Here is a 24,668-nt window from a genome sequence, read left to right on the forward strand (position 1 = left end):
ATGATATTTTTTGACACTCCTACTAAAGATGATGCCCTCTGAAATGCTAAACTTCCCACAACAATTTTGATTGCAATGCTCATTCTTAAGCGATCAAAGTTATTATTGTCAGTCAAATCTTGCTAAAAAGGAATATTAAGAAATGAGGAAACCACAAAGCAGATCTTTTCTGGATAATTCTGTACAAATAGATTGTTCACAGTTTGTCATGATGTCCTGATCAAGAGCCAAATGGGTATTGACTTACTCTTGACTTCATCACCATGTGGAAAATAAAAGCTTTGTTTAGCAGCATATTAAATTCACATAGTGAAAGGCTTTAGAGATTATTTATTGCCCAGCACAGCACGTTCCCTGTCTGTAAGGCAGGCAGGGGTTGTTCCTACTATTAGATGTTACATTCAGCTGAATAATTTAATCTTGAACAATTTCAAAGTCAATCAGTTCAGAATATCTGAGGTGCCCTTGACTTTTCAGAAACATTTGCTCTTTCCAGGGCAAAAAGCAATTCAGAACATCCCATCGCTATAGTTACTGTCCTACATCAGAGAGATACATTGCTTCTGTTTTAATTGTTTTCTATTGGAAAAAACATGACGATAAAGAATTATTTCCCATTGAACCATTTGGATAGTAGCCTCAGCTGCAGGCACAGAGATTATGTGGTATCAGAATCCCTCATTGGGATAAAAAATCGAGGGAATAATTGTTATAATTAAAGTAGCAATGTTCAACGTCAATTGTTCTGAGAGTTGAAGTCCAGACAAATTGCTGAAGTTCAGAAACACTGAGCTAATCGAACAACAAGAGCAGGAGATCATTGTAGGATTCCAAGATCAATGATATATCTTTTCGGCTGGGGTTGGAAGAGGTAGAATGAATCCACCAACAAAACAAACATTATGGGAAACATGGTCTGTCACAAAATGGGATTTACTAGAAAGCAAGTTAACTTCTCATCTGGCACTCTCCCATCCCAGTGGAGTTTTCTGAGGCCCAAAAGATCACTAAAATATAAATACACTAAGTAACATTTCATTTCAATTTAACATTTCAAACCTTTATTGTCAGAGTACAACATGTGTACAATGAGATTGGCTGAGCCTCCCTTCGTACACCCCCCCCAAACACAATACAATTCACAGTGAAAAATAAAAAAATCCCTAGCTCAGCAAATCCTACTAACAAACACCCAGTCCTCCTATTGCACAATGCGAACGTATTGTATGTCGTGCGGGGCCCACAAGTCGTACTATGTTGTTGTAGAGTTATTTTTCATTCAGGAGTCTGACAGTTTACAGATAAAAACTGTTTTCAGCCTGTTTGTGTGGCTACCTATGCTTCTATATCTCCTTCCAGATGGTACTATGTTTCCCCCGAAATAAATACTTAGACTGATTTTCGGGGAGATCTTATTATTTTTGAGGCACAGGAGGCGGAGAGCATGGTCACCTCATGGCTGCTGTTATGTTGCAATATTTTTGTGGAGGGCTTATTTTTGGGGAGCGGTTATTTTAGCACATGCACTCAAAAGCCCAATTGGGATTATTATCCAGGGAGGACTTATTTTAAGGGGAAACAGGATAGGAGAATAAAGTTTGGGTGTTTGCAGCATTTTAGCTTCCTGTGTGAAACAAAAAACAAAAATTGAAAGGAAACAAGTTTTTTTTATTTTAAAAAATGAGATGGACTGGTGAGCTTGGAGTGCATCAAGAAAGATCTCTGAGGCTACCCTGAGTTCTGTGGCATCATGTATTTTATCCTATCCCATCCTATCTGATTTAGACTCTAAAATACAGATGGTTTGGAGAATAAGGTTCCTATGTGGGGAATTCCAAAGTATGTGGTAACACAATATATCATGAATGTGAGAGTAAGAGTGAGACTATGTTTAGTTTCAAAATTTTCAGAAGAAAATTAGGGGTATGTCCTTTTTTGTATATCTATATGTGTAGTTGTCTTTTGACACCAGGTGGCAGCACCTAGCTAATCTTGAAAAGCAAAGCAAGGTTTGGCCATAATAGTATTTGGATTTGAGACCACCAGAAACTACCAGAATTATGACCGATAGATTAAAAAACAACAATTTGCAATAGCAAATCGCTTCCAAAATCGACTCCAAAATGTGCATAAACATATCCATGTTACAAACTTGAGTTGAAAAAGAAACTTTCATTTAAATCTGTTTTAGCTTTTTATGCTTCTAATTTCAGTGTAGCAGCTTACTGAAATTCATCAGGGCAGTCAGTGGGAGTTTTCTGCTATAAAAACAGAGAGAGATGCAGATTAGACATCATTTCCTGGAAAGACGTGTTTTTCCATTCTTTGCATGAGATTCTTATGCAATTTTCCTAAGTTCATTCTTTCAAAAATAGCATCACCCTCATAATAATGAGAAAATCATTAAACATATACTGTATAAACATGAGAATTTCACCTTCTTTCTTCATAATAATGACAGTTTTATCAAAACATAAAATCTCTGTAGACCCTTCTTAGGCAACTGCTAGTAGAATTGACAATTCTGGGCAGGCAACCTTCTGTAACCTGAGAGGATGAATTGATATGAGAGTGTTCTTGCAATTTCTTTGTTTTTTCCTCAAATATTGAGGCAAATCTAGAGATAACCCTAACATGAATATCATCGCCATCATCTTCATCACCATGCCAATAAATGACACTTTAAAAATACCCAATTACATTCTACAGGATGAGAACCCACCCATTAAACCAGCCCCAAAGGCTTTTGGGAATAGCCTGGTTGTGACAGTTTTCCTAAACTCCAGCAGACTTAGTGTTAAGTAAGGGAAGGCTGAAATGTACAAACAGTGATCCCATTTCTGCCTACCTAATTATCATCTATCTTATTTGATTTCCCCCCCACACACTACTTTATACTTTTCAAAGTATACAAATGATACAATTTCTCTCGCTGGTAGTCTTTATCCACATACATTACAAAAGGGCCACTGACTTTAACCCACAGAGGAAAAGAAGACCACTCTCAAAGTATATAAGGTGAGGTCAGAGAGAACTGAATGGGCTCAACAAATTTGTAATGATTATTGACTGTTCCAGAGGACAAATGGAAACGTAATAATGGATCTTAAACAGAAACATTCTTCTATGCTATGTAAAAAGTGGTAATTGTTAGTTATGAGCAATACATTTTGCTCTCCCAGGACATGAAATCCTGCCATTGAATTAGTAGAGAAAGCTTTTGTATGCCAAAGCTTCTTGGGAATCTATCAGTGAAAATAATGGAAAAGAAATAAACTCATGTTGCATTCACTGCAGCTCCTCTTCTTTGCCAGACGTCTGGAAAGCAATTATGGGATTGTATGCTTACCGATACAGGCCTTTGGTCTAACAACAACAACACAAGTCCCCCCCCACAAAACCTTTTAATGTGCATGGAGGAATAGTGCTGTCCAGAAAATTATTTTGTCCTGGTCAGTGAAAGACAGAGTATTACATAGCTTGTTCTAGATATGGTTGAATTTCTCTTTCTGTTCCTTATCCTGTTTTTGTGACTAATTGAATTTATAAGCCACCTTTTAAAATGAGCTTTCTGCAAACTGCATATAGTAGTTACAATTTTAAGTAATCATTAAAACCTGCATCTAAAATAGTTCTTGGAGTTCCTCTAGTTCAGGAAACTCAGAAGACCCAATACCATTTCAGACAAATGGCTGTCCAGTCTCTTCTTAAAAATGTCTAGTGATGGACCACCCACAACTTCTTGAGACAAGCTGTTCCACTAATTAATTGTCCTCACTGTCAGGAAATTTCTCTTAGTTCTTACGTTGCTTTTCTCCTTGATTAGTTTCCATCCATTGCTTCTTGTCCTGCCTTCAGGTGCACATTCATGTGGCAGCTGTATTAGAGTAATCCTTTCGCTTAGCATTATGTCTTGAGAAGGCAGATCTGGCCATGGCATAGAGGATATCCCTGTCCTCAGGAAGTTAGTGTAGATGCCATTTTTTTATTATCTTATTCTACTATTCCATTACTTTCTACCTTCTTACAAATGATATGCTTAAACAGTCTTCAACCTGATGATCAGATTACCTATACTATTTTATAAAAATCTGCTATTTTTGATTTTGAAATTAATTGTAAATTTCATTCTATAGGTAAACCATCATTTGCTTATCACTTCAATATTGTTAAAATTTGTTGTAAATCCTCATAAGTGCTAGCAATGATCAATAAATTAGTAGCTTCCTAGAATAGGAAGATAGTGGGATGGATAACAATGAAACCCAGAATGGTTCCATTTAGAGGTGGATTCCTATCAGTACAGACTGGTTAGGCTGAGTAGGTAGTAACTTGGCCTGCGACGCTTCCGAACTGGTTCTCTTGGCTGTGCTGTAGGCAGCATCATCTTGCTTTTGCCTTCTGCGCATGTGCAGAAGCAACTTTTTTAGTACTGTGCATGCGCATGAAGCGCCCGTGCATGTGTCCCTGAGCAAACCAGCAGTAGCAGCAGCCGGAACCCACCCCATTAATTCCATCCCATTAATCATTTAATTATTCCTTTTTTTCTGAAATAAGCTTTATTGGGAGCCAGGATGCAGAATTGAGTCCTTCTTGGCTTTCCTCATTGCTGCCAAGACATTGCTGAGTTCTTCACACTTCCTCTTGGCATGAATGTGAGTCTCTACCCTTTTCTTTATGAACTTTAGAGCTCTCTTATCATCGGAGACTTTGAGCAACTCCATTGCCCGTCTCTCATATGGCGCAAAACTGCACACTTCTCGGATCATGTCCCGTACAAATTTGGTGTGTTTGGTCAGTCGCCCATGGCGTCAACAGTGTCATGTATCATGGTTTTGACACATTCTTGGTCACTTTGTGGCCTTTATTCAGGCTAACGGCCATTGGATATCAGATCGCCATGGCTTCACTGGTTGTGCCACAAAGCCTGCGCCGGAAGAAGGAGAGAGTTGAAACCATATAATTGCTCCTTATATTTTATTAGCATTGATATTAGCCAGTTGCAATATTTCTTAATTTCCAATCCATCCATTTATCTAGTTGCAAGTCACACTGAACTCCATAACACTCACTCTGTCCAGAACTACATATGTTTGTCTTACATTTGTAATTTTGTAATCAGGCCTTTCAACATCATTGTTCAGAATTTTATAATTGTTTATTCAATCCAGGAACTTCATTGATCATCATGGTTTTAAAAGGTTTCATAAATAGCTGGATCTAGCTTAAAAGGTTTCTCTGGGGCCTTTGCAGTTTTTCAGTTGAGTTGAGAAGACACTCAAAGAAATAGTTAAATTTGTGTGCACATAATTCATCCGAAAGATCTGGAATGTATAAACATAGCACTTTTCTTTCTTTCTCACTCACTTCGTTAGGCCCTTTAGAATTTGATCCAAGCCTGGGAGTTTAAAAGTCCCATTTTGTGTAATCAGGATTGGGTTGAACATGATTGCTGAATTATTTTAAATTGAAGACACATGTTTTGGAGGCTAAGCTCTGTATATTATTCCATGATGGTGTCCATTAAGTCTTATCGATCGGGGCTATCTTCATTCCTTTTGCACTGGGATTAAGAAATAATGAAGCATATCTATGTGGACACAGTCAAAAGAATGTGGTACTAGTTAAGGAGGGGAAAGTTGGGGAAATTATTTTGCATGCATTACTTAAGGCTTTTCCATCATCTCCCCCTCCCCTCAGCATCCCCCATTTCAAGAGTCCTTATAATCGCCTGAAAGCATTGTTTAAACTCAGACATACAGGAATTTGCAACTGTATGGCACTCATTGGTTTTTAGCCTTGTACTTATTTTTGAACCAATATTTAATTTAACCTTTTTGTCACCTCTAAAAGACGGTCCAGGGTCTTCTGTGCATCTTGTTTTGCCATATGCCATTCTTTGAAAACATCCCCAGGATCTTTCCCTTTATTTATTTGTATCTTGCCTTTATTGTTTTTATAATTAATTCAAGGTTCAATATGTATGTTTTAATGCTGTGTTTTTCATAGACAGGTGGACCTTTATACAAAAGAAGTATATTTCCATTAGTATTCCCTTAGGTGTGAAGATGCCATTTCATACATATTAGTCTTGAAATACGATGTCTTGAAATTTCACATTTTTTAACTGTACAACCTAAAAAGGATTCCCTCAAGACCATATTATCAGAGATAAACTAAATCTAACTGATCTTAGAAGTTAAGCAGGGTGAGGCCTGGTTAGAATTTGGATGGAGAAATCTGTTGGAATTTAAGAGCTATTGACTTAGAAGTGTTTTTTTTTTAATCACAAAGACCTAACATGCCTCTATCATGGCTGAAAACATTGTTTATTATAAAAACAGTCACTGGGACCTGATTCAAAGGTACCTTTACTTTTTGTCCACTTTGTTTAAGCTAGAGATTATCAAAAAAATTAAAAAGAGATTTCCTCAGCAAAGCAATTACCTTTGGAGAAAAGGAGTGATTGTAAATAGAATATTTATTATGCATATGCTTAAAGTCAAAATATTAACCAATATACAGATGTTTGGCTGAAACAAAGAAAAAAAATAGTCTAAAACATAATTAGTACTGAAGGAAAGAAATAAAGTATCATTTAATTATCATTGGTTTTTTTCAGTACTTTTGAAAATTGTAAACCAGAAACAAAATCAATACTTTTTTCAATTGAATTGATTTTCTTTTCCATCATGCAAAGCTTAATTATCATCAAAATAGCCACTGTTACCACTCTTATTTCTGTTTAGAACAAAAAGTACGAATAACTTACACCAGTGTTTCTCAACCTTGGCAACTTGAAGATGTCTGGACTTCAACTCCCAGAATTCCCCAGCCAGCGAACACTGGCTGGGGAATTCTGGGAGTTGAAGTCCAGACATCTTCAAGTTGCTAAGGTTGAGAAACATTGACTTACACATTTTACTCAAAGAAGGTACCTTAAAGATTATTTTAAAAAAAGGGGGAAACCTATTTGTTTGAATTGTCTCAAATAAATAAGAGGAAGTCTTCAGAGTTCTCCATTCAGGTATGGCTAAAACCGTAATTGTTTTGCCTCTGCTACTACATTTTTCCTTCACTGAAAGAAATTCTTTACAAGAAACAAATGCATAATTTCACATCACTTATTTTTGATGATGAAATAACAATTATTTTGTATGTTATTTCCTACTTTATTATTATTTTCTTTTTTATTACAATTTTTCCCTAATTTGGTGACATTGATGATTTTTTAATATATTTTTTCCATTTGAATAAAACTTGTTTTGCCTGGATGTATATCACAGTCCATTCATAAGTCTATTCATAAATCTCTTATAAAAACATATAGGTAAAAATATTATTGGACATTTACAGCACAAGCTCTCTGATTCACCTTTGTTTTTAATTGTCCTGGGGAGAGGGGTGTTTATTAAAAGTTGGCATTTGCAAAACAAAGTACCATACTTTTTGGAATATAAGACGCTCCGAAGTATAAGGCACAGCTTTTGGGGAGGAAAACAAGAAAAAAAATTCTGCCTCCCAGCAATTTGTCTCCTTGCATCAAACAACAAACAGCCTGTTTGTTTAGCCTGATTAGCACAAGAAAAAAAATGTGCCTCTGCCTCCCAGCAACTTGCCTCCTTGCAGCAAACAGCTTGTTTCAGTTTCAATTTCAGCACAGCACAAGCAGTTGATTGTCGGTTTGATCGGCCTCACAATGACCAGCTGTTTCAGGCTGCAGGGATTGCCATAGCCTATTGCCACCTTGGTGCACTCCATTTTCAGCCTCCGCATGCCCTATTTTCAGCCTCTGTGTGCCCCATTTTCCACCCAGGCAGCAGGGATTAGAATGAGTGGAAAATGGAATGCACGGAGGGAGAAAACGGGGCAATTGGAAGCGGCAATAGGCGATGGCAATCCCTGCAGCCTGAAACAGCTGATGGTTGGGAGGACGATCCAACTGACAATTAGCTGCTTGTACTAATCAAGCTGTGTGAAGTTGAAACTGAAACAGGCTGTTTGCTGTTTGCTGCAATGAGGCAAATAGCTGGGAGGCAGAGACCAAAGGCCAGTGGGTGAGTGAGGCTACATTCAGTGTATAAAACACACCCAAATTTTCACCCTCTTTTGGGGAGGGAAGTGCATCTTATGCTCCCAAAAATACGGTACCATTCTCTGCTTGAATCTTTCTTTCTAAGTTCAGCTCCTACCAAAAGTAGATTGCCTTTTGTTGTTTCCTATTGTTGTATCTTCAAGGAAGTTTTTGACATCTGGCAAACAGAGCAGGACAACTGGTCCTGGCCAACTCACTGTCAGATAATTCAGTGCAGGACAACTCAAGAATTGCAGCTCACTTCAACCTCAATGACTTCTAACTATAGAAGATTCATACCTAAAGAAAGACAAGGCCTACTTCAGTTCACTTGTCCCTCTTTTGATTTATCCCACATTGAATTGTCCCGTGGCAAGTAATTCTGCCGCAAGTTGTGCCACAGCAAGTCAGCAAGGGTGAGTTGACCAGTGTGAGATGGCTGGGGCGAGTCAGTCTGGGTGAGTCAACTGTGGCAAGTTGTCCTAGACCCCCTGGCAAATGACTGGACTACTCCCTGTATTTTTTTTGGCAATATTTTGGAAATGGTTTATAATTGTCTCCATCCTATGGCTGAGAGGAAGTGACTGACCCAAGGTCATCAAGTTGGCTTTGTGCCTAAGTTGAGATTGGAACCCAGGATTTCCCACTTTTTAGTCTGATGCCCTAACCACTATACCAAATTGGCTCACAAGGTGACCTACCATAAAGCCATAACGATAGATCATTTCCAGGTCTTGTTATTGAAGCTATAACTCAGCCATTGGGGCAAGCAAATTATGCTAGCATACTTTTTTTGCCAGCTCAAGGACTGGAAGAATCCACATTCATGCAGCCATGAGGAAGAGCCCAAAACAGACTGTATGGACCATAAAATTGAATTGAACACAATTGAAATGTCTATTCCAGAATTACTTCTTACCTATTATGAAGAGTTATGTTTTATTACTTGTGAAATTCTGAGGTTTCCTTCATCAGAGTAGAGTATATTTATAACCTGAATTTCTTTTTCCCAAAGCTGCTTCTTAGATATGCTAAGAAACTTGACAGTTTTTTAATCAAATAGAAATGAATTTATAGCTTGTCAGTTTCACACCCTTTAAACCAGGGGTTCTCATTTTTTTTAAACAGAGGGCCAATTCACGGCCCCACAGACTGTTGGGGGGGCTGGACTGGGTGGGTGGGCGGGAACCATTTTTGCCTCTTGGGGCATCTGTGCGCCCTGTTTTTCACACACACACACACACCACCTCCAGAAGCATTCTACAGGCCATAATTGTTGGCCTTACCTTTTAGTTCCAGCCCGTGCTGCTTGTGAAGGGAAGTCCTGTGCTTGGCCAAAGGGTGGGCAGGGTGATGTGGGTGAAGCAGTCTCATAGCAGCATGTGGCCCTTGGGCCGTAGTTTGAGTACCCTTGCTTTAAACTAACTGGCAATGTTGCCCTTTCCGAAGAAGAGATTAATTTCTTCAAGTCTCTAATCATGGGTATCTGCAGGAATAAAAAAAAAAGAGTAAAGATGGCATCTGCCACAGAGGGATAATGCCAAGTCAACTATTCTTTTTTATCACACCCCATAGATAAATCTGCCTCTAGACCTTGTGTTGTCCACTAATAAAGGATGCTTGTTTACATTCTCTGCATTTCTGCTCTCCTGTTCACATACCAAACCAGGCTGGAGCCTTCCAGCCACTACAAAGCCTTGTTACTCAGCACCCAATCATCTTGCATTCTGGCAATGAGTACATCTTTTATTTGCTACTTGTGAAATGTGTCAGGATTACCACTTAAAATATCCAGTGTCTCCTCTGATATTCTAGTTCCATCTGAATAATGAATGATGAGAACCAATTTCTTCCCACTCAATGAATTATTATTGTATCATTCTTATGAGAGTTGGTGATGAAGAGCCAAGGTGGTGCAGTGGTTAAATGCAGCACTGCAGGCTACTGCTAGATCAGCAGTTCAGCGGTTCAAATCTCACCGGCTCAGGGTTGACTCAGCCTTCCATCCTTCCGAGGTGGGTAAAATGAGGACCCAGATTGTTGGGGGCAATATGCTGACTCTCTGTAAACCGCTTAGAGAGGGCTGAAAGTAAGGTGACCAGACATCCCGCTTTTGGTGGGACACCCCCGCTTTTTGATGCATTTTCCCGCGTCCCGCCCGCTTTTTTAAAAGGCACGCTTTTTTTGGCGCTCGCAGCTCCCGCCCATCAGCTGCTGGGCTGGCTCATCGTTCTGTTCTATGCTACCTACAAATTTAAGCCAGCCCAGCCTGCCGCTCACTGATTTGATTGGCTGGACTCCAGCCAATCAGTGAGCTGGCCAACCAGCTCACTGATTGGCTGGACTCCTTAGCTGAGGACGCATGCGCGAGTCTCCATTTTATTTTGTCTTTCTTGTTGGGGTTGCAGCTGCGCTTACTGGTGGTGAGTAAAATAAATCATGTTTTGTAAATAATGTACTTATTTTATTCTTATTGTCTTATTTGGTACCGTGGGAATTGGGAGGCGCTGGGCTGGGGGGAGGAGACAGCCCCCTTCTCCCCCTTTGGCTTTGTGGAGTTCACAGCCAGCCCCTGTGCTGCGCTGGCACGGGCGGCAAGTCTGGATGGAACCACGTGGAAGTTCTCTGCGCGACCGGCAGCCGCTTTTTACTCCCGAGTAAAAATTTTACTCAGGAGTAAAATTTACTCCCGAGTAAAAATTTTACTCGGGAGTAAAAAGCGGCTGCCGGTCGCGCAGAGAACTTCCACGTGGTTCCATCCAGACTTGCCGCCCGTGCTGGCTGTGAACTCCACAAAGCCAAAGGGGGAGAAGGCAGGGGGCTGTCTCCTTCCCCCAGCCCAGCAAACAGAGTCCGTTTTTCAGCCATGCAGACAACTTCCACGTGGCTTCCGCGGCTCTCGCAGCCCGGCAGAAGCATTTTTTCTCTGCCTTAAGCAAGAATTGCATTAAAGACCAGAGCAACAGGTATTTCCTTATTTGCCTGGAGATAGATAATTCCTAGGGATACTTGCCATGTTCTTTCATCTGTGTGTGTGTGTGTGAGAGAGAGAGAGAGAGAGAGAGAGAGAGAGGTAATTCATAAAATCACTTCCCCCTCCAGCCATTCTTCCCCGGCTTTCCTACAACTGACATTTCTGCCACTGCATGGTTTTTTTTTAAAAAAAATTGTGGCGGAGGCTGTTTGCTTCAAGGTGGCTTGCCTCATTGTTGGGGGGGGGGGGAGGGCTCTGCCTTAAGCAAGAATTGCATTAAAGACCAGAGCAACAGGTATTTCCTTATTTGCCTGGAGATAAATAATTCCTAGGGATACTTGCCATGTTCTTTCATCACCATGACGATCTTATTTTTTTGAGCTAAATGTATTTTTCCAGTTTGAATTGGGCATAATCTTTTTTATTGATCCACTGTCAGGAAGAGGGATTATAATTTAAAACAGATGATTTCAGTGGCATCTTTTTTATTAATTTAAATTTCTTTCCGTTCTCCATACCCATCTTCTTATATCAAATAATAGCTGTGGATTCATTGGTATTAAGTGTATATGTTTGAAGCAGTGCAGGAAATCTTGAAAACTTATGAATTTCTCTCCCCTCTGTGGCATTAGGCCTTAGTATCTGATTTGCTATATAACTTAGCAGTAGTTATTAGCACTCTTGGTGAATGATTCCCTTTTCTCAAATTATCTTGAACAATAGTTTGCAGTGTTTTCATATCTTGCATCCAGCTTTTTAAATTTATTATTAAATAATTTGTATTCTATCAGGGGCTTTCAGCAGTTTACAGCAACAAAAATGCCAAATAAAATTTTATTATTATAAAATCATTGTAACAATTCCACAAAAACAATAAAAAGAAAATCCAGTGATAAAACCATATTAAATCCCAATGGCTCTAGAAGACAGAATAATTTGTACAGCCTTCCTGAATGGACAGCAGGTTAGGGCTCCCTGCTCTGGAGGAGGTTTCCAAAGGATGGGCACCAGCTGAGACCTTCCTCCTGAGAAAGCCCTACCTTTGTCATGAATGGATTACAGGGCCTCCCCAGAAGATATTTAAAGCTCTGGTAAGATAGCTTTGAGGGGGGTGGTCTTTAAATATTTGGACTTTAAGCTGATTTTGGAACATCTGTAAATTTGAAAGCACAAAAAATGCTATTGGCTTGTTTCCAGATGAGTCATTTACTGTAAGGAGTATAGGCTCAATGTATTTTAAAATAATATTTTATTTATTGTGCATATGATTTTTTAAAATAGTGGTATTCTGTGTTGATTCTTTTTTTAAATTGTCTTAGACTATTTAAAAAAAGATTCTATCCAAAATAAATTGAAACAAGCCATTTTAAAAATTTCTATGCACAATACTTTGAAATGGACTCAGGAGTCATGATTGACACTGAGTGAATTTGCACTTTTAATAATCAGGAAGATACAATGGCATTGAAAAAAGTGACTGATGACCATTTTTCACACTAACGAACATTTTCACACTTAGCGACCGTTGTGGCATCCTCATGGTTACGCGATCAAAATGTTGATGTTTGGCAACGGATTCGTATTTCTGATGATAGTTTGAAATGGTGACAGTATAAATTATTGCTGGTGTAATACTTAACAATGGGTTTTAAGGATTTCTTTTATTTATAGAATACCTTTTTATTATTTTGGGGGGATTTTTACTTTTAAATTGTTTATAAAATGTATTTACTACAAGAAATGTTCCTTTTTGCAAATGTGATCTTTGCAAATCTTTGTGATGCAATATGTTCAGACCAGGTTTATGTGTCTCAAAGTGGCTGCTATTCTATGGGCAGGCCAGGTTGGTGCAAGGCAGCTTTGCCAGATTTGGTGTGTTTCACCCTCATTGAATTTTATATCGTATAAAGAATGGAAGGAGGAAGGAAGAGAAAAAAGGAGGAAGGGAGTGAGTGAGGAAAGAAGAGGATGGAAGGAGGGAGGAAGGAAGGAAGAGAGGGAAAGAGCAGAAGACAGATAAGGTGAAGGTAGATAAGCAAGAGGAATGAAGGAAGAAGTGAGGAGTCTCGAGGAGGGGGAAAACATTTAGTGACCAAAGTTACAATAGCATTGAAAAAAGTGACTGATGACCATTTTTTACACTTAGCGACCGTTGCAGCATCCTCATGGTCACGTGATCAAAATTTTGTTTGGCAACAGATTCGTATTTATGCTGGTTTCAGTGTCCTGGGGTGACCTTTTGACAAAAAAAATTTTTTTTAATCAAGCCCCCCCCCCCCCCGGTCAAGGGTGTCCCTCTTTTCCAATCTGAAAATCTGGTCACCTTAGCTGAAAGCCCTATGAAGCGGTATATAAGTCTACTGCTATTGCTATTGCTATTGGTGATGACTTAGATAGAACGATGCAAATGCCTCATCTTTTCAGTGTCATCTTTTTAAATAGGAATATTCATCTTTTTTTCTATTCATTTATTCCTTTTTCTTCTTCCCCCTCTGTTATATTCTCATAATTGCCTCTTGGACAAACTATTCCATTTACTATCTATGGTTTCCTGTGATTCTGATGCCCATGATGACTTTTATCTCTTGTTTTTCATGCTAGATCTCATGACATATTGCTTCTGCCTTGCAGCAAAGGCCTTGTTATGTGTATAGCAGGCATTCTAAATTATTGTCTGTGGTTATTTCTTTGATCTTAGCTCTGCTGCTCTCTGCATATACAATAAAACTAACATACCTGCACATTTAATTTGACAACATAGTTCTAGCTGTGCCAGAGCATCTATAGTTGCATAAAATTATTTAGTTTCTCCCCAAATAAAATTAAAGTTAAAATAATTATTTAATTTTCTTTTCATGGCCAAATCTCCCACAACTGCAGACAACAGAACTACAACCTCCTGAGAATTTGGCATTCCCACATGCAACTGCAACATTTCCTGCATGGCCAATGGATTATATAACCACGGAGAGACTTAACTAAACTTCTTTAAGCTAAGCTTGCTAAAGATATGGCTGATATGTAAGAAGACTTAGAAACATCATACATATAAGCAAACTAAGTTCATTGACTTAAAAATGATTGGCATTCAATATAAGTCTGGATTAGACATATATAAAAATACAAATCGCACTAAGGCATAACATAATAAGTTCGGTTTTGGTTTTATGTGTTGCGTAAACTCAATAAATTATGGCTTATTCAACAAAATATAACTTAGTTCCACAGATGATCCTAACCTGCAAACTGCTGATTAAGCTTTTTCTTTATTTAAAAGAAATACACATAGTTTAGAAGAAACTATTTTTTCTAATATTTAAAAATTAAAAATCTCAGGTATGTTTATTTCACAATTCCTCTTTGTTTCTAAGCAATTCTTCTCAAATTACCACCACCACAGCTACTGCAGAAAAAGAACATGGCCTCCATTCAAGAACAAAATTATTCTCATTGCTATTAAAACATGTGCAATTCCGCTGAGCGTGTACTGAGCGTGCCAAATAGCTCTCATGGTTCTCCCTTCCTTTCTTTCTTTTGCTCTCTTTGTTTCATTAGTAAAGGCTGCTGACAATACTAATAATTGTATTTTGTTTCCTTTTTTTTAAAGGAAAGACTTTTTCATTTTCCAGAACATTGATGGGAATAAATTCATATGTGGAGTGTGTATAGTTTATGCTTTGTTTAATTGCTTTTGTGATAGACAGGATCTAAGTTATATATGAAAGGAACTCTTTTTTGATCTTCCTCCAATGCTTAATTATAAGTCTGCTCCAACTAATTTACTTCATGCATCCACAGCTGCTATTCCTTTGTCATCCGTTTATTTTTGTTTTGAAATCTGAATGGCATCGAGGCCTTGCCTGAAAGTCATCAGTCTCAGAACAACTATCCCAGATGCCTCATTACAGTATTGATTTCACAAGGTTGTTTGGCTGTTTAGCGCCTTGCATTCATTTTTCTCCCCTTTATTGAGACAGGGGGAGCACGAGATGGAAAATGTTCCTTTGAAAAACTCTGTGTGGAATATTTGGCTTGTTGCAATCAGCAGATTGTTTGACTTTGTGATACAGAAGACACAGACTGAATGGAAAATAGTGCCATTTGCAGCCAAACAGTTTGGATGGCCTGTGCCAATTATACATGGCAATTTTGTAACTTTTTAATAAAACAGTTTGGGAACTTTCAAAGGAGAGGCTTCTTCTCCTCATCCAAAGGAAATGAGTTAAAGGAGTACTATAATTTAAGAAAAACATCTATATCATAAATGTTTGTGCCATGAAAATGCCAAATATGTTAGTTTGATCAGCTTGTACTTTTTCTAGGAAAATTAATAAATTAGTAAAATGATAAAGATGAAGAAAACAATATGCAACTCAATAAGTATGCACAGGCAGTGACTTGCGGTGAGGTTTATGGCTGGTGAGGCACTGACACAGTGGTGGGTTTCAAATTTTTTTAGACTTGTGGACTTCAACTCCCAAAATTCTACAGCCAGGCATGCTCAGTTCTAATTCAAAGCAACAGCATTTGTTTTTCTCCTTTGCAAAAAAGTTTTCCTTCATTCTTTTTCTTCTCCCTCCCCCTCCTTCCTCCCTCTCTCCCTCCCTCCCCCTGTCTCAAACAGACACATGCACACAGAGAAGTTGGATCCCTCTCTCACTCACTCAATCGCAAACAAGCACAAACACAGAAGTTGGATTGGATATATTTTCCATTGGCTTGGAAGCAGCTCCTCTGCCATACTCCCCCCCCCCATTCCCCTGCTGCCTTCCGATCCAAGCCTTTGATTGCAGGTGGAACCACGTTGCCTTTTCAAACTTGTAATCAGTGAAGCTGGGCTTATATACTTTTATCCAGCTGTGTGTGTGTGTGTGTGTGTGTGTGTGTTTTGTGTGTGTGTGTTTGTGTGTGTTTGTGTATGTTTGAAAAGGCAATGTGGCTCTGCATGCAATCAAACCTTTTGAATTCCTCCCCCTCCCTCCGACCCACACACATACCTTTTCCAGCCATTTCAGAGAGGGTTTCAGTTCTTGCCTGCCATCATGAAAAGAAAAGAAATGTAAAAGGAAAAAGACAAGAGCTGAAGGCTGAGCTAGTTGCTGACAGAGTCACCGTGTGGATGACTCTGCTTAACTGTTTAAAAAAGCCTCTAAAAATGCCCTCTACAGGAAGCAGGAGAACGACATGCCTCATTACATCAGGATTTTTTTGGCTTTTAACCCTTGCTTAGCTCTGCTCGAGTGATCATAAAGTCAGACTAGATGAGGCACCTCATTCTCCCACCTCCTCCTGTATTTTTTTCGAGGCTTTTTTAAACAGTTAAGCACTAAGCAGAGCCATCCACTGACTCTGGCAGCAACTAGCTCAGCCTTTTTCCTTTTACATTTCTTTTCTTTTCATGATGACAGTGGTGAGGCTCTGCCTCCCCTGCCTCCCCTGAGTGCACGTCCCTGTGCACAGGTTATGTGTGTAAGACAGAAACAATAGAAATGAAGACAGGTTGGGAAATATTATAAGGGCTGGTGTTAAAGGAACCCAATGTAGGCAAAAATTCCTAAACATTTAATATGCTGAACTAACAGAATCTCCTTGGGAAATTGTAACACCAATGAATCAAGATCACCTGGTTTCCTTCTTACTGAATAATTCAAATGGGTTTCTAGAGTAATTCCAAGATTGTTCTGAGAAAAAAATACTGTTAATCTAACTAAAGTTTCATGTATATCAAAGATAATAGCACATTTTCAGTAAGGTACTTTATTATAAGTTTGCAATCAGGAGAAGTACTGCTTGTATTTTTTTGTTTCCATGTATACATTTATTTAAGGTAATTTAGGTTGTGGAAAATCACTACATACCAATTGAAGTAGCTTCACCAATGTAAAAGATGCATTGAATGATTAAATGTAAAGCAGAACAATGGAGGATAGCAATGATGACTAACCTTTTTCGTACCCGCATGCCTACCTACGTGCCAGAAATGGCAAACCAAACAATCCCACAAGGAAAGTGTAGCGTCACTGGCCTTCGCCCCCAAACCCAGAAGAGCAGCATTTCATTGAGCATGTGTGCACTGGCATGCAAATTTCCAGTTTCCAATGTGAGCGCTGGCCCAACAAATCTCGTGTGCAAGGGAAACCTGGAGTTTGGGTAACGGTGCACACATGCATACTGGAATGCTACTGTTCCGGATATGGTGTTCCCACGCATGCAAAGGCCAGCTGTCCAGCATGTATTTGTGCACAGAAACACGGAAAAGGAGCCAGCAAGACCCTGCATCCGTCGCGGGATGGCTTTGCGTGCTATTTGCAGGATGCCGCCATAGGTTCACCACCATGGGACTATAGTATTAGTTGGACTTCAAATCACAGAAGATGTTGAGTTTTTAATTATGAATTCCACTAACTGATTTAACTAAATCCTGATCAGGAACTTGAATGCCTTTGGCAGAACTTGAATACTGGAGATCTTTTAAAGGAAGCAACAAATTTAGTTAAATTTTACCTGATGAATTCACAATCCAGTCATTAAAATTGCTGAAGCAAGATGAAATGCTGACCCCAAGTGAAAACTGAAGATACTTTCTATTGGCATTATCAGATGTGGCTTGGAATCTGCTCACGAAATAGGCACAGACCCTAACCAATCAATAGTGTACCAGGTGATGGTTTCCCTGGTGTCAGTGGTGAGTTGCAGGCAGTACACCCCTATATGGATACCATTCCGGTACGGTGCTCCGGAGGGCCCACCTGTCTTTTAAGTCTTCGGTGCTTCCTCGCACAAACATGGCACATGCAGCGCCTGCACGATGCTCCACTGAGCATCTGGAGCATCGCAGAGGCTCGCGGAGGGGCTAAGACACATGCACACATGCTGCACACCTCCATGTGAACGCCGCTGGGCCCATTCCAACCATACCAGAATCCGGAACCCACCACTGCCTGGTATGATTATGATTTCTCCAAACATATAAACTTCCTGCATAGATCTGTAGCTATATCTGCCAATGTTCTATATTTTTAATACTGGCTGAACAAAACCTTAAGTTGTTGTTTGTTTTTAAACTTTGCGAATGGTCAATGTGAGATGATAGTTTAGGTATTTCATCTATTTCTAGAAACATCTAGTTTCCTGAATGTGTGGTCTATTTTCAAGGTTCAACCATGCAATTTAAAATGTGGGTGCTAGAATTATTTTGATTTTCCCCCTGTTCTTAATCTGTTTATTTTTAATTGCCTCGGTCATCATTGTGTAGGAAAAAAGGAAGAGAGAATAATGCAAAATCAGCAAGGTTATAACACTGTGACTATACTTCCAAATATATGGTAGTTCTGCTGCTGCAAATTATCATGTAAAGACTTGTTCTTTCTTCATTAGCAAGCAATCCTGCTTGAACCTACTTGTGGCAGCACATTTTTTTGGCTTGGTGGTGCCCACGGAATTACTTTAGCTTGTCCCATGATATAAAACTGTCCATCAGGCTAGTAAAGATTAGCTTGACAGATTGCAGTTGTCCTCACTCTTTTTTCAAGTGTCTTTCACCTCAGTGTATTTTTTTGGAATCTCTTCTGCCCTTGATTGTAAGCATTTTCCTCTCTTTAATGGCAGGCTCCCTGTCCCCTCTCTATTAATTGCTGCTCTGTCTCCTGATCTAATCACACAGACCCAGTGGCCGGAAGTAGCCAGGATGCTGAAGAATTGCCTGTTAGAACCCGAGATTGGGAAATAACATATGTCTGCAGCTTCTAATGTTAATGAAGACAACTTTATCACAATGGTCCCATACAAATGCAAATGTATGCAGATTGTTTACTTAGACAAGAGCTTTCATGCATCAATCTCCTCTTCTCCCTCCCCTTTTTGCTCCTTCTCTGGGAAGGGAGATTGTTGTTATTCCAGTCATATCACCCCTGATTTTATTATCTCTCATAGCCATAAAAATGACAAGAAAATGGATTATTTTCCTCCAGACAAGCCTCTTCTGTTCCTGGTGTACTTTCATACATTGAACTAAAAAATACTGACACTATCAGATTCATAGACTTCTTTAATTAAATAAGGAGCCAGGGTTTTTGAAAAAAGAAACCTATCTCTGTATAAGTAAAACATTTCTACCCTTTTTGAATAAATGCATAGCCTGAAAGAAGGGTAAAAGTTGAGAATTTGGTTAGTCACGTTAACACATAATGTATGTAAAGTGGGTAAAAGAGGTCACACCTGTCCCTGTCCCATATACATCTTCATATTTATCTCTACTTAATACCTGTAATGTTTGTAAAATAAACCATTTATTATTATATGTTATAACACTGAGATTAGGTCAAAAAGGTAAACTTGGTGGATGATTTTGGAAGATTCATTTGATTTTGATTTTTTTCCCCAGGAACATCACAATTTATGTTTTCTGTTTGATCTTGAATCACCAGTTCAATCAAACTATCTTATGTATAAAAGCATTAAACACCTTAGGTGAACAACCCCTTTGCTTATACTGAACCAAAGTTCAGTAGTATATTTTTGTTGTTGTTAGTTGCAAAGTCATGTCTGACCCATCACAACCCCATGGACAACGTTCCTCCAGGCCTTCCTTTCATCTACCATCCTCTGAAGTCCCCTTAAGTTCATGCCTACTGCTTTGGTGATTCCATCCAACCACTTCATTCTCTGTCATCCCCTTCTTCTTTTGCCCCCAATCTTTCAATCTTTCCCAGCATCAGGCTCTTCTCCAGACAAGCAACTCAAAATTTTATTCCAGTTCAAAAACCTCAATCAAATCAAAATCTTATCCCAATTCAACAACCTCAACCACAACCTCAACTACAACCACAACAGAAAATACCACTTCAGTAACAGAGTTGTCAATGCCTGGAATGCATTACCTGCCTCTGTGTTTTCTTCTCCAAACTCCCAAAACTTTAACCTTAGACTATCTACTGTCGAGCTCACCCCATTCCTAAGAGGTCTTTAAGCACCCTAGCATGCCTATTGTCCCAGCCCTATATTCTCTTGTATTCTTATTCATTTCTTATATTCAAGAATACAATACATTCTTGCTTGATGAAAAAAATCATAATAAAATAAATGAGTCCTTCTTTCTCATTAGGTGGCCAAAGTATTTGAGTTTCATCTTCAGGATCTGGCCTTCTAAAGAGCAGTCAGGGTTGATCTCCTCTAGGTATGACTGGTTTGATCATCTTGCAATCCAAGGGATTCGCAGTAGTATATACTTTCAGTAGTATGTACTTTCCACTAGAAGTTTGTAGAAATCATCTATTGCACCAGTTGTCCTTCTTCATTCCATGTTGTGATATTATTACATATTATTTACATATTTCTATGCTTGGAATTAGAACTCTTAGGAAATCTGACAATGTAAAAATGGTATTTTAGGTATCTGTATGATACGGGTTTATAAATCTTGTACTAAAATGGCCAGAATTCAGTGATGATTATTATAAATGCAAGTAATTTTTGAGTGAAAGAAACAACTGGATGCAATGCTTTGTAAGAAGCTACTTGAATAGACCAGGTTTCTATTTCACTGGAACATTTGATTGATTGCACATAAACATGCTTTATTTTTTTCCAAGTGACATCAGTATTGGATGAAAGTGTTGCTAGTTTGCATTCTGCTAAGAGAAACAGTTGATACTCATTTTTGCTCATAATTTCTATGAATTAATTCCCAACGTCTCCCAAGAGAATCAGAAATAATAAATTTGATCAGACTGTGGGAAGGGATTGTCACTGCCTGTACACAACATCAGATCCCAAGCATGATGCCCAGGTGCATCACAATATTCAGCAGGTCCTACTTTACCACTTACCTTCCCTACTTGAGTACATTATGGAAAGCAGTGTTTGAATTGAACTGAAACATGAAGATGGCATGCAGGAATACAGAGCAAATTCTTCAAGGATAATCTGAAATCCCAGTGGAATGAATAGAAAACAAATAGATGGATGTCCAGAGTTATACCAGGAAGTGTGCCCACTTCCTCAGAACAAAAGGCAAAGTAGAAAAGAATCAGTGAAGCTAGAAGGAGTAGAATTTCACTAGTTTGCTTTCTGGTATTAGTTGTGTTGTGATTGGCCAAACAACTCTATGGCAGTCATTGTTTGAAACTATGTATGAAACGTATTTTCAAAATTCCAGATGTACCCATTGGCCCAAAAATGTTCAGGATCACTGAGTTTAAAGGACTACATTTTGACATAGTAAAAGATAGCTTCTTATTCTAAAGCAGCCTTGGAAATGATGCAGATCCCAGGGGTATCTATGATAAACAGCCATGTTTCATTAGAAAAAGCTATTCCAGGAAAACAAAAAGGCAAAATGTGATATAATAAGGCAGGGGAAAAGAAATTAACCTCAATAAATATTCATCTAAGGAAAGATAAATGGCTTTCTTTAAAAACATCAGGACCATAGTCTGCTTTGCAAATTTCATAAAACTGTTATTTAGCTTTAATTAAATGACAAATGTTCAGGGAGGAAACCTTTCCGCTTTGATGTTGTAGATCCAGAATAATGCTTCATCTGGAGCCTCGGTTTACTAGACCACAAATTTCTGTCTGAATTTCTTATATTAATGAAGCTGAATTTGGATAGCATTATATTTTCTTAGTCATTCAACTGTAAGGGTTGGATTATTTATTCTCCAGATCTGGGAACTTTGTTTGCACAACTTGCAAATTTCAAGCAGAAAACAACCTAAACTTCAGTTGTTCTGGCCAATTAAAATCAGCAGAAGTGAATTTTACAGCACTATTCTGTTCTGTTCTGTTAGATATATTTATTAGTAAAGTGGAAATTATAGTTTCAGCCTTCCAAGAAAAATAGGGATGGTTGGATCCAACTTGAGCAACTTAAAATAATATTATATAAGAGTGTGTGTGCATATATGTAAACACACACACATACAGAGTGCCATTTATTTAAAGGATCGTCAACTGCTTCGATTATTTTATGTCAGATTACTATATTGTATATATTTGTGCTGCTGAAGGCCAAAGAATAGTTGTATTATTCTATCACACCTATCTATAGCAAATTCTATCTAGCATTGCGGTCTATGAACTCTTATCACCATTTATATCTAAATCCACTTTTAAAACTCATAAAGATAAGATTCCTGCACTCTTTTCCAAAGCCACATTTCCATCTCTTGAAGAAAATGGTTTCTTAAATATATGCAGAAATTGTAGTCTCCAAGCAGTATTCAACAGATGGATATAGTTATTTTCTTGGAGAAAAGAATATACTTAATTGCAGCAATATTTCAGTAATTAGTCTTTTAAAAAGAGAATGCACATGTTACCATTTTTCCTAAATAATATCTCCCCACAAATCATATATTTATAGTTCACTGCTTCTGGTTAGACTGCACACCACTCTAATATGTTTTCATAGAATCAAAGGATTAGGGAGCTGGAAGGAATTATTAGACCATCAAGTCTAATAACTTTATGACGACATTTACAAATTTTATTTTACTCCAAAATCTCACAAATTTCTGCTGATATGCAGGCATCTAAACAGCTGGTATGTTTATATAAAATACCCTTCCCCCTCCAAATAGTATCAAAAGAGAAATGAGGGAAGAATTTTTCAATCGTTAAATGTTTAAAGATATGTTTTCCAGGATCCTGATTTCAAGTTCCCTGTTGATAGGGTTAGTCTAAAGTAACTTAGCATATCCAAGGATTAAATTTAATTAAATCCAATTTCTTTTTGTGTCTTATACTTTATTTGGCTCTCCAAAATGACATCAAATCTTTTAGGACCATCACATTAAATAGACATCCAGAAGAATTGGAATCCATAATTACCCCATATTTTCTTCTGAGTGAACTTATCCATGACCATAAAATTGTCACAATATGTCTCAGAAATAATATTTCAAACAATAGGATCCAGGATCCAATTTAAAAAGAGATCTCTGCCTCCCTCAAATGTATAATTGCACACAAGGAAGTATAGGTTCAAGAGAAGCATATAAATTCTTGTCATGGATAAAGGTAAAGGTAAAGGTTCCCCTCACGCATGTGCTAGTTGTTCTTGACTCTAGGGGTGGTGCTCATCTTTGTTTCAAAGTGAAGAGCCAGTGCTGTCCAAAGACATCTCTGGGGTCATGCTGCCAGCATGACTAAATGCTGAAGGCGCATGAAACACCTTCTCACCAAAGGTGGTTCCTATTTTTTTACTTGCATTTTTACATGCTTTTGAACTGCTAGGTTGCAGAAACTGGGGCAAGAAATGGGAACTCACTCTGTTACACGGTGCTAGGGATTCAAACCGCCAAACTGCCAACCTTTCTGATCGACAAGCTTAGTGTCTTAGCCACTGCATCCCAATCATGGATACAGACAGACATATACAGAAACTTATTAACACCGCATGCATCATGTGGTGCACAAACATTGATGTCTAATATTGCTGTGCTTGACTCTTAATGGCAGCATTTGGTAACTCTGTTTTAAAAATCAAGAAATGCCTGGAGGTTGCCCAGAGCTAAAGATGCCACTTTTAATATACCAAACTGTCAAGAATTTGTTTTTTTGTCATAAATGAAGTATGGGGTGGTGGTTTAATTTTCTTCAGTGGCCTCTGTCAGGTAATAACCATAAATACTGTCCCAAATCATTAAGACACATCCTGAAATGTGATATTGCCCAGCTACCAATCAGACAGCCATCTGGAAGATGAAAGAATCATACCCCCCTGTTTGGAAAGATCCAGGCTGTAATTTGTAGTAACATTCTTAGCAGGCTGTTGTATATATTAACCAGAGATTGATCTCTTTAACTAAAGAAAATGGTATTGTCTGTGAGGTCGAAAACATTCCTTGAACACATACCATGCTACAGGCTTTTAAAATTTGGAAATCTCAATAGCTTTTTTTATCTTCTTCAATGGGCACCAGGGATCCTGTCACTATAAGAGAAATAAACAACGCAGTTGTTAAGTGTCAGAATATCTATTTTCTAACTCAGATATAATATGAATAATCATAATGATATATTATGGTTTTCCCCTATGGTTGAAAGACATATTTCCACTACAGAAGCATGTTTGTAGCACAATAAATGGTAAGATCCTGCTTGTAGGTGAAGGATTCCCATTAGTCAAGAACCTCACTGTTGGAAGAAATATCCATCTGGGTTCAGCTCCAAGTGGGGAAAAAGACATGGAGGCTTCTTGGAAAGATGGATCACATGGCTTGAGCTCCTGAGCAGAATTACATGGCTTGAGTTTCTGAGCAGAAAATGGGTAGAGATACTGAGAGTCCCTGGGTTTTATGCTCTCTCTGAGCTTTGACCTTCCTGGGGCACAGGAAGTGTGTCCTGATTGGTTGCTGTTAGAAGTCATAGCTAGCTTTATAGGTTGTCTATGTGCTAAGTTTGGTTGAAACTTGGTGGGGGGTGCAATGAAGGGCAATGAAATGGGGTAGATCTTTATATGTAGAATAGGCTGGCTCAGACTTTAATGGTCATTGACAAAGGTATGGGGGGGGCTATTAAGAGTGAGTCTGTTTCCTGCCTAAAAACATGTTTCTCCATTTCTCATCCGGGGAAATATAATATTCTGCCTTTTTAATATTTCCTGGATATTTCATG

At 38.5% G+C, this 24,668-nt stretch overlaps 1 pseudogene; it reads right to left on the reverse strand.

Moving 5' to 3' along the window:
- Window positions 1-4,559: 4,559 nt before the first annotated feature.
- LOC106549797 (large ribosomal subunit protein eL36 pseudogene) lies at window positions 4,560-4,902 on the reverse strand (annotated as a pseudogene).
- Window positions 4,903-24,668: the final 19,766 nt, after the last annotated feature.

Source organism: Thamnophis sirtalis, unplaced genomic scaffold, assembly GCF_051295495.1.
Source record: "Thamnophis sirtalis isolate CommonGarterSnake01/CBP01778 unplaced genomic scaffold, rThaSir2_p1.2 scaffold_4, whole genome shotgun sequence".
NCBI classification, from domain to species: Eukaryota; Metazoa; Chordata; class Lepidosauria; order Squamata; family Natricidae; genus Thamnophis; species Thamnophis sirtalis.